The 9,231-nt window shown below is 41.8% G+C and overlaps 1 protein-coding gene and 1 long non-coding RNA gene across 16 annotated transcripts in view; one reads left to right on the forward strand and one right to left on the reverse strand.

Annotated features, from left to right (window-relative positions):
- Positions 1 to 1,029: 1,029 nt before the first annotated feature.
- Positions 1,030 to 9,231, reverse strand: part of LOC117956424 — an 11,128-nt gene continuing 2,926 nt past the window's right edge. The window contains exons 2-3 of the long non-coding RNA XR_004659265.1: positions 8,406 to 8,407; positions 1,030 to 1,040 (exon numbers count right to left, since the gene is read on the reverse strand). This is a non-coding gene — a long non-coding RNA (uncharacterized LOC117956424). The remainder of the gene's footprint in view (positions 1,041 to 8,405; positions 8,408 to 9,231) is intronic.
- Positions 7,638 to 9,231, forward strand: part of adgrb2 (adhesion G protein-coupled receptor B2) — a 215,220-nt gene continuing 213,626 nt past the window's right edge. For 12 of the 15 annotated variants that reach the window (XM_034891459.1, XM_034891464.1, XM_034891463.1 and 9 more), the window contains exon 1: positions 7,639 to 8,424. The gene's annotated coding sequence lies outside the window, so the exon portion shown is untranslated. Of the gene's footprint in view, positions 8,425 to 9,231 lie in introns of all 15 variants that reach the window. The other 3 variants (XR_004659264.1, XM_034891466.1, XM_034891472.1) reach the window with 2 other exon arrangements.

Here is a 9,231-nt window from a genome sequence, read left to right on the forward strand (position 1 = left end):
AATCAGCGCAGAAATCCTCTCACGACGGGCTTCACGTGGGATTCATGGAACGTTCGTATCGCACCAATCAGAGCGTAAGAATGTCGTACAGTGACAAATGCAGTGGCGTACGCCGTCTTAAGTCTGTTTTAGGTCGTATTCACGTTTCATAATTGAGGGCCATTATGTCCAATACTTTATTACTCAAAATGTTTACTTGGAATACTACATTGTCATTTTCTGAATCGCCCTCCCAAACCCGTGATACTGTCTGTGCTTGTAAGCTTCACTACTGGAGTGCTTCTCAGTAGCAGTGTTAGCCAGTTATCTTGGCGACTTTGTTACACGCACATTTTTACACACACAGTCTAACAGCATAATCTAGCTTTGAGGCAGAGGCCTCAAGTGCTGATTCTCCATAGTAGAACTGATTGGAAAATAAATGTGGTTTACAGTAGAATGCAGAGGGGCACTTTGACTTCACTTAACCTCTTTACTCATTGGTTTGGTAGCAGTAAAGAAATTAAATTCATGTATAAAGAGATCTTCACATTTAAATAAGCATTAATTGCTTATTACTAGCTAAGTATTAGACAATGAATCAATTTCTGTACTTTGAGCTTTTTTAGATCTTTAAATGTGGGATCTTGGGCCGACTACTTCCTCTGGATGAAATTACAAAATGTTTCCATTATTTTTCTCATAGTAGTACAGCCAGATGTAAGTATCAAACCATATGTTAAAAGGCACACAAGTACAGTAAATTACATCTACTCTTTTAAAAATGTCCTGGGGGAGGAACCCCCGACTCCTCCGTTAAATTATCCCACCTAAATTGCCCTTGAGTACTATAAGATAATACAATCAGGGATGTGTTTTAAATCAAATGCATGTAAAAATAGAGGGGGGTTGGGTGATTTTATTCAAGAAGCCATTCACCAACACTAGGTGAACAGCTATACTGTAGATTGGCCACTGTCATTTAACCTGGTGTATTTCAACTATTGTCTTATCAGTTTTTGTGAACACATTGTTTGTGAATATTTGGGTTTGCAAACTTGCTTGCCTAAATTGGCCTTGAGGGATGAATAAAGTATTGTAAGTTGAAGACTAATGCAGGTAAAGAAAAGTGATTCTGAGACTGAATTAGTTCTAGGGAGATGAGAGGGGTGGATTGATACGGTTGAATGGACCGGTAACAACATATAAACTTAAAAATGCATGTTGGAGAAGAGAGCAGGAAACTAAAGGATGGGAAGAGGAGGTGGCATTAGGAGAAAGGAGGAAGGAATAGACGGGGGAGTCAGAGGGGAGTTTTGTACCAAGGAGCACTATCATAATTGTCACATTTGATCAGGGAGGAACTCTAGTTAGGTTCATGGACCACTGCTTTTTTACAGGCTCCCACCCCACTGAGGATTCAGTAGGCTGAGCATGAGACACACACACAAACAGGCACACACACTCAATGTTTTCATTCATGTATGCGGTCAGACACGGACCCACACATGTGCAACACACTTAATTATGTTCATACAAGCATGCACATCTACAGGCACTCTACAGACACAGTCCCGGTGACGGGACCGTTTTCTCCACCTAAGCAAATACGTTTTCTCCACTCCTACGTGTTTATAAATTGATAACTTTAAATCTTCATAAACACGCTCATGCATTAAAGTCTCATGATTCGATGCCCACGCGCAAAGCATAAGATGACTTAGTTGTAGTTATAATCCCGTTATGAAGTAAAGAAACACAGAAAGATACTGCGCCGCCAGTGTCTAAAGTGTGCATCCCAACCTGTTTCCTCGTGTCTTTATTCACAGCGGTGAAAGATCGCCAAAAACTTTTTTCTCCTACATCGCCAACAATCCAAGGAATTAGAATATCCGAGCCATTTTTTCCAAAATTAGCTGGTCCCCTCACAATCTTGTAGTGTCTGGCCAAGTTTCAACGGAAAGAAAGCTAAACAGTTTGTCATTTGTGGGTTTTGATCGCTTCTCTCTTCTCCCCCGGGGCTGCTACACTGTTACTGAGCAGACCATCAGATTCTCTGATGTCTAAGGATTTAATTGACAGGTCATGTCAGCCAATCAGGCCTCCCTGTTTAGCCATTTAGAAGATAAATGAATAAATAATAAACTTGACCAGAAACATTTAACCCTGTGATGGCTGCAGCTGTGTCAAAGCAAAAATAGGGCCTTTTTATTGCATTTCATCAATTTAGAATGACCTATTTCTATAGACTTATGTATATAGTTATTTCAAGTATGTGTGTGAGTGATGTGGATGTGTTTTTGTATTTGAGAAGTTTTGAATTTTGCATTTTTTTGGCTTTTTTCTTAAAGGAAATAAGAAAACGCAGACATGTGGCTAGGGTACTAATTTTTTTGTGTAGCCCAGCTGATATGTTCACAGTAGTGTTTTCAAATAATTTAACAGATGCTTTACTTGGACGGAAATAGGAAAGCTCCCTTCTAACCTTTGTAGCTCCGTGTCAGTAAGGCCTAGAATCACACTGACACTGAGTGTTAACTTCCCAATTACCTCAGGCACATCCCAGAGGGCAGAAGTATACGGGAACTGTATCACGTTTTTTGGGGTAAAACATGTAGGCGAGAAAGCATGCATTTTCAAATGTGTGTTCAAAGAGGAAGTTACTGTTCTGTCACACTTTTGGGATTTTTTATTCAGGTGTTTGTTTGTGTGCTTCGATTTAGCTCAACATCCCCAAAGCACTCTTGCTTGTTTTTAGTTAAAATACAGGCAGAGAAAAGATGCATTAATACGGAAGAGAGGATTACTGAAGTGTATCTCAAGGTGTGAATGATAAAGTAGTAGAGTCAAAACATTATACGGTGGTATGCTATTTTTGATCAAATTTGGTGAACTAGAAAATGTCAAAGGGTATGACTGCACACATGGATCAGAAAAGGAGAGAATGATTTCTAAAAGCAAGTGAAAAATATGGTCATTTAAACCGTTGCAGACGTCCTGCAGGGGAAACTTGTACAACTCAAGTGAAATCTGCCAGAGGTTTGAAAGATACTTCTGTCTGTGTGTGTTTGGCAAGTTGTCAAAGTGGCTTTGATTGAATTAAATGCCTTTCCCTGATACTGGCTAAGTGGAAAAATGGAAAGTCAAAAACAATGGTGACAATGCGAGTTCAACCACTAAGCTCTGGCCCTGTCCTTACTTGCTCTGATTCATAAGAAGCAAATCAAACGCGCCATTGTTAGGAGCCATTTCGCCTCCGCAAAATTAATCAAACAAGGCAATACAATTTTCCCACAACGCAGGCGTTTTAAAATTACAGAAAGGAAGAGTAGGAAATTACGGTTTTGATAAGGGGCCCAGCAGTGGTGTTGTGGGATCTGCATCTGTGTCCCTTTTTGCCTTTTTCATTTAATGTCAGTATTAAAGTTGTACACAGAAAATCTCATTAAGGTTGAATAGTACTAAGGAAAATGCTTATTGGCATGCTAACATGCAATTTACAAACCAGGTGGACACTTTTTGGTTAACAATAAACCAACAAATACGGACAAATGTGTTTATTTGGACAAATGGATATCCAGCAGCTAGTAACATGTAGGAACAGTACATACACACACCAAAGTGATGATTCTCTCCCTCTATCCTCTATCTGATCAGATGCCTGATGTTGTAATTCTGCTTTGAGGTTTTCTTCAACAAGTTCTTCTCATAGTGTATGTGAAGGAGCACTCCCTCTGGCCACAGCAGATGTCTGCTAATCAGGTCAACTTGTGCTAATGTGTGCTTACATGGTATACTTATGTTATGTCGTGGCATGGACAATACAGAGCTTGACCTAGCTGCTTCATGAACCATGCATGGCCACCAGAATTGCAGGTCAGCTGCATGCTATGGACGTGTTGTTACTGCCAAGGGTAATATAAATTACTTATTCAAAATGCAGCTATAAGAGTTCTGACCAAAACCTAAAGGACAGCCCGCATCACGCCTCATTACAAGTCTTATTACTCATTTCATAAATATCTACATGGAGTTGGCCCTAAATATACGACAGTGGAGTGGATGGCTAGCAGAGCCTGGGGCGACATCTAAATGAAGAGAAGTGGGCTGTAGTCATTACGCCGCACAGCGCTGCAACCCACTGCCTGATGGTCTAAGGAATACACAACAATTGCAGTATTCAAGTCCGGTCTAAAAACTGTATTGTTCTTAGAGGCTTTTAACTAAATGTTTCTAAATACCCAAGGACGTATCATGGTATTACTAGAATTACTATTATAGCTGCAGCGGCCCAGGCCTTATACTCTTTTTATCTCTTATTTTGTCTGTTTAAATTGTGTTACTTTGCCTTTGATTTGTGTTGCATTGTGTTATTTTAACTTCTCTGTATAGCAACTTGAACCCATACCTCTATGTATGCTTTATGAATAAAAATGCCTTGCCTGAATGCATGAAAAGGCATGTAAGATGAAATACAGTGGCAGCGTTTTGGTCGAGTCATTGAGTTTAATCAGTTGGTTCTACCATAAGGTTGTTTGCTTACAATCCTGATTTATGAAACTAAGAAAAGGCCTTTCCCATAAATGCTGATGGATGTTTATATATTCTAGGTTTGGCTCATTCTCTGAGTCATAAATTAGTTTCTGCTCGCGGAAAACAATGGCGTCCGCTATGTTTGTGTAGAAGAACTTTAATTTCTCACATGCAGAGGAAAGCATGGTTAGGAATATTAGAGTCCAACTGAGATTAAAAAAAAAAAGTTTTGTTGCTTTTCCACTTTGCTTTTAAGGCGGAAATATAGTGCGGCATTTATGTTTAGAGAAAGTCCTTTTGGTTTAATGGAATCACATAAATGTCTTTTGCAAAGAAGCTCTCAGCCTCTGTGCTGTCCTCAAACGGGCTGAATCAGTGTGTGCCGAAATGTGTGTAAGTAGGCTCCGATCACCTTCCGTGTCTCTGAGACACAGATGGAACTTTCCATGGTGCTGAAAGAGTGTACGTGTGTTAAGCTTTTGAGCTCTCCATGGTGCTGAAACTGCAACCAACTGCCTTTTTCCCCATCCAACTGTCATAATGTCACTGTTGTAGCTTCCCTTTTACTGTTTATTTTGGATGACAAAGGCACACAAGGTATCCATTACAACCAGGTAAGACTTTGAGTAGTCATTCATTTCTATATCCCAATATCAGAGTTATTCCAATGTCTCAGTGGGTTTCACAGGCCAAGGCCAGTGATGGTTCTCAATACAGCCCAAGTTCTCAAGGAACACAATGACAATGGATTTACAATGCGATAATCCAGGTCTAACAGGCCAAACGCTAAACTAGTAACTTCCACCCAAGGAATGTGTTCAATTACTTGAGTCACAATAAAATATGTCCATGATAAGGAGTCTTAATATCCCCCTATGAATGGAATGAATCAAATTAATAGACACGTGTAGCATTGCACTCTAAGCCTACTAGACCACATCCAGCATTTAGCTTTGGGTTGACTTAACTACAGATACGTGTCTTTAAAGCATTTGCCAACCATTCCCATTGTAACAGCACATTTCTAGTCCTCACAATGTGCTCATTCTGTCTCTGCCAGGAGGGTTGCGAAATAGCCTGTTGTAGTTGATGAAAAATCTCCCTTTCTGGTGATGCTGTTATTCTGAGGTGCTGTCTTGCCAACTGGTTGATTTATAAAGATGCAAGGGTGTCATGTCTGAGTGATGTCTGCAAACCGTCCCAGACATTTTGTATCGTGAGGACACAAACGTCTGAGCATTATCTGTTGTGTTTCCCTTATTAGAACAGTTAACCTCATAAGAATCCGTTTTCCAATTATTCATTGGAAACTTTACCTTTAAAGAAAGACTTCTGGCAGTTAGTAAGTGAATTAAAAGTGGCGAGTGTAGACTTTTTTTCATCTCTATATACAGTATATAGCAGCAGTAACAGTTATGATGGCATATTCTAATGCTAAAAAATGAGCATGATTACAATCTCAGACAGTCTGCCTTTTGATCTGCTTTGTGCTTTCATTTGGTCCAATGTGGGAAGCCACAAATCTCTGCAGGATTCTTTCAGGCTGCAAATTTTTCATAGGAAATAGCTTACAAGAGCTGTATAGTTGGCAAAAAATGATCATTGGCAGATCTTTTGACAATGGTACATTTATGAAAAAAAGCCTAGTTTCTCTTATTAATCTTAAGCAGAGTAAAGGCACCAAAACGCACGCATACTGTCCAGACATTTCAGATAGTACTGGGCCATTTAGTTTTCATACTGCACTATTAGTTTCACTATTAATCAGACACACATGAATCTTCATTCCACAATTAAAAATGGATGTCTGGAATGCAATGCATCAATTCAATGAACTGTTGCAACTCTCTAAACCATGAAGCAAGTAAGCAGCATATTTCAGTATAAATAGTTACTAAAACAATCCAGAAAGTCAAACTTGAGCCTATTTACATATAAATAAATGTGTAGAGACAACGGAAATCTAACAATCTAATAAGCCTCCCCTTTTCAGGCCAATTCATGGGCGTTCACTACCGACAGGTTTCAGACGTAGTTAACGCACATGCTCTGACACTCTGTAATCTGACAGACAGTCCCTTGATAGCTCCTATTTTCTCTGTATTATCTGCCGCTGTGTTCACTGAGCCCATTGCTGAGCAATTTTCAAATCTGGTGTGTGAAAGTAATACTGTCCACTTTTGTCTTCAGAGATCCAGACTTCATTTTCACACAGGGTTCTTGTGTCTTTCTCTGCATTTGACTGCCAATGTAGCGGCTTCTTGTTGACTGTTCATTAAAAGAAATCAACTTCATCGTAGAGTAATTTGATTGTGCCCTAAAATGGATAATTAGTTAGAGAACTGCAAGCACACATGAAGGCTGAATGTAAGGACGGTGGCTATCTGTCTTCACTAGGAGAGCTGTTCCACTAAAGCTTCATCCTCCACCGCCAAGCCTTCAAAAGAAGCACTTGAGCTGACTAATGGCCCACCGCTTTCACTCCTCCACATATGCTGCGCGGTGTCTCGAGATCTAACCACATCATTGTGCCTGTGATGTAAATATCAAATCTGAAACCCTTTAGACATTAACGTTGGATCATCGCATGTTTGTTCGAATTGGCAATTTAGCTTGTTAGCTTCATCCAGACTTGCAGGGTTGATACTGAAAGCTAAGGAGCTCCAGATCTTGTCTACGTTTTAGAATATTTCTGGCAGAGGGGCTGAGGAGCTGACAAGGATATCTGGGAGTAATGTAAAAAGTTTTATTTTAAATGGACTAGTGTAAGCACTGTGATGTGGGGGCGACCTATCAAACGTGTATAAAATGGGTGAAAATGTATTAGAATAACTTTGGATTGAACTGTTTTGAGGAACACTGCGGTTAGTCCAAAGATACAAATAGTCAACTTCAAGTGTAAGAGACATAGCCTGGAAACTTGGAAACGTGGCTCACATCACAAGTAAGCGGAAGAAGTGGATTTTGAAGAAGTCTCTGCGTGTGCACTCGCTGTATTTGGGAAAACTGCGCGTGCTGACGTCACTACGGGCAATGGTAGTGAGGGGGGGTGGGAGGAGCGGGAGGGAGGAAGGGTTTCGTTGTGAACGCGCCTGACGGATCCCCGGTGGAGGGCAGCGAGGGCGCGCATCCCTGTCGACCGTTTGTGAAGCGACTGCAGGGAAGCCAGATGCCCGACTGCGAGCCTCTGCCTGTGGATACCTATCCCGGATGCCAGAGCAGGCGCGAGCCACAGACACGTTTCACCCTCTCACAGGGAAGAGGAGGAAATAAGGGCGGTTAACGGAGTAAGACTAAACATATATATATCCTTTTTTCCCCTCCCTCTGTTTCAACCTCTGCTTCAAATGAAGAGCTTCATTGGACTTGGAGTACCGGGCATCAGTAGGAAAAAAAAACGTTAATCAACTCAGCTCCTGCGGCTGCCTGTGAGCGGGTCCTCTCATTGCGTTGGAATATACCAGCTTGCCTATATGCGCAAAAAAACCATGGAGAATATATGACGCGGATTTATTTTTTGAACAAAATTGGACATCTACAAAAGCGACGATCCCTTCTTTCATTGTTTTTGCCATTGCCTTTTTTCTTGCGTTCTTCGGTTTGCTTCTTTCGTTTGATCCACATGGCTACTTTATGATTTTGTCCTTAGCGATCCTTCCTTAATTTTTTTTATTTTTTTATTTATTTTTCCACTTTTTTTTTGGGGGGGGGGTGTCCGTTTTGGAGGCGCAGAAGTGGCATGCCTGGCAGAGAACATTTGTGGGGAGAAGAATCCGCGCAGCAGCGAGTGTGAATGAATGCTAGTCTCCCTCTCCGTCTGAGACGTGCCATGGATGGGAAACTTAATTTGTATCCACGGAACCGATCGGGGAATAGCCGTCGCATCGAATAACTACTGCTGACAGCGATCAGGTAATGGATCTTATCTGTTACACTCATCCCTTTGGGCTGCTGTTTCTTGCGCCATGGACTCCAGACTGCTTTTCAGTCTGACGGTTCATTCACTTGCTTGATTATTGACATCCTCGTCTAAAGACAAGTGAGTAGTCCGGTTTTAATGCTACATAGAATCCGACTGAAAGATAAACTAGACCCTCACTTTCGCCAGTCCGCGCTGTGCTCCACTGTAGTGAGGCTATGACGGCTGTTACCCGCGGGGATGTGTGATCTGTGAACCTGAACAGAAGTACCGGTACCAGAGAAATCCCCAAATACATCCCAGCAGTTGAATTAAAGCCCATTAGTGGAGGACAGGTGGACGGCAGGAGCATCCGGAATGCTGAATCCCTCAGTGGGAGACGCAGCGAGCTGGATGATAGCCTCTAAAGCCACTGGCAGACCTGTAACTTTGCGCAGTGGCCAAAAGAAACACACGCACACACACAGACACACGCGCACGCGCGCGCACAATGATGGTGTTCGCTCTTTTTGGGGGGTTTCCATGATGCCATTTTGACTTCATAAAAACATTTATGTATCCAAGCTCCAACACCCGCAGCGATGCTTTCTATAGCAGTGTCCCTGCTGAGTGGACACGGGTCTTGTCCGGAGGATGTCTCCTCCTTGGCCTGGTTCGCGTGCAGCGTTAGGTTAGAGGGCTGATGCCGATGCTTCTTCCCGCCTGTGCTCCTGGGTGAGCGGGTGCCTTCTCCAGTTGAATGCTAAAGAGCCAGGATGTACCAAAGATGCCAGTGAGCGTGCACTGGGGATTGAAAAGAG

This window comes from Etheostoma cragini, chromosome 14 (genome assembly GCF_013103735.1).
Source record: "Etheostoma cragini isolate CJK2018 chromosome 14, CSU_Ecrag_1.0, whole genome shotgun sequence".
Taxonomy (NCBI): domain Eukaryota; kingdom Metazoa; phylum Chordata; class Actinopteri; order Perciformes; family Percidae; genus Etheostoma; species Etheostoma cragini.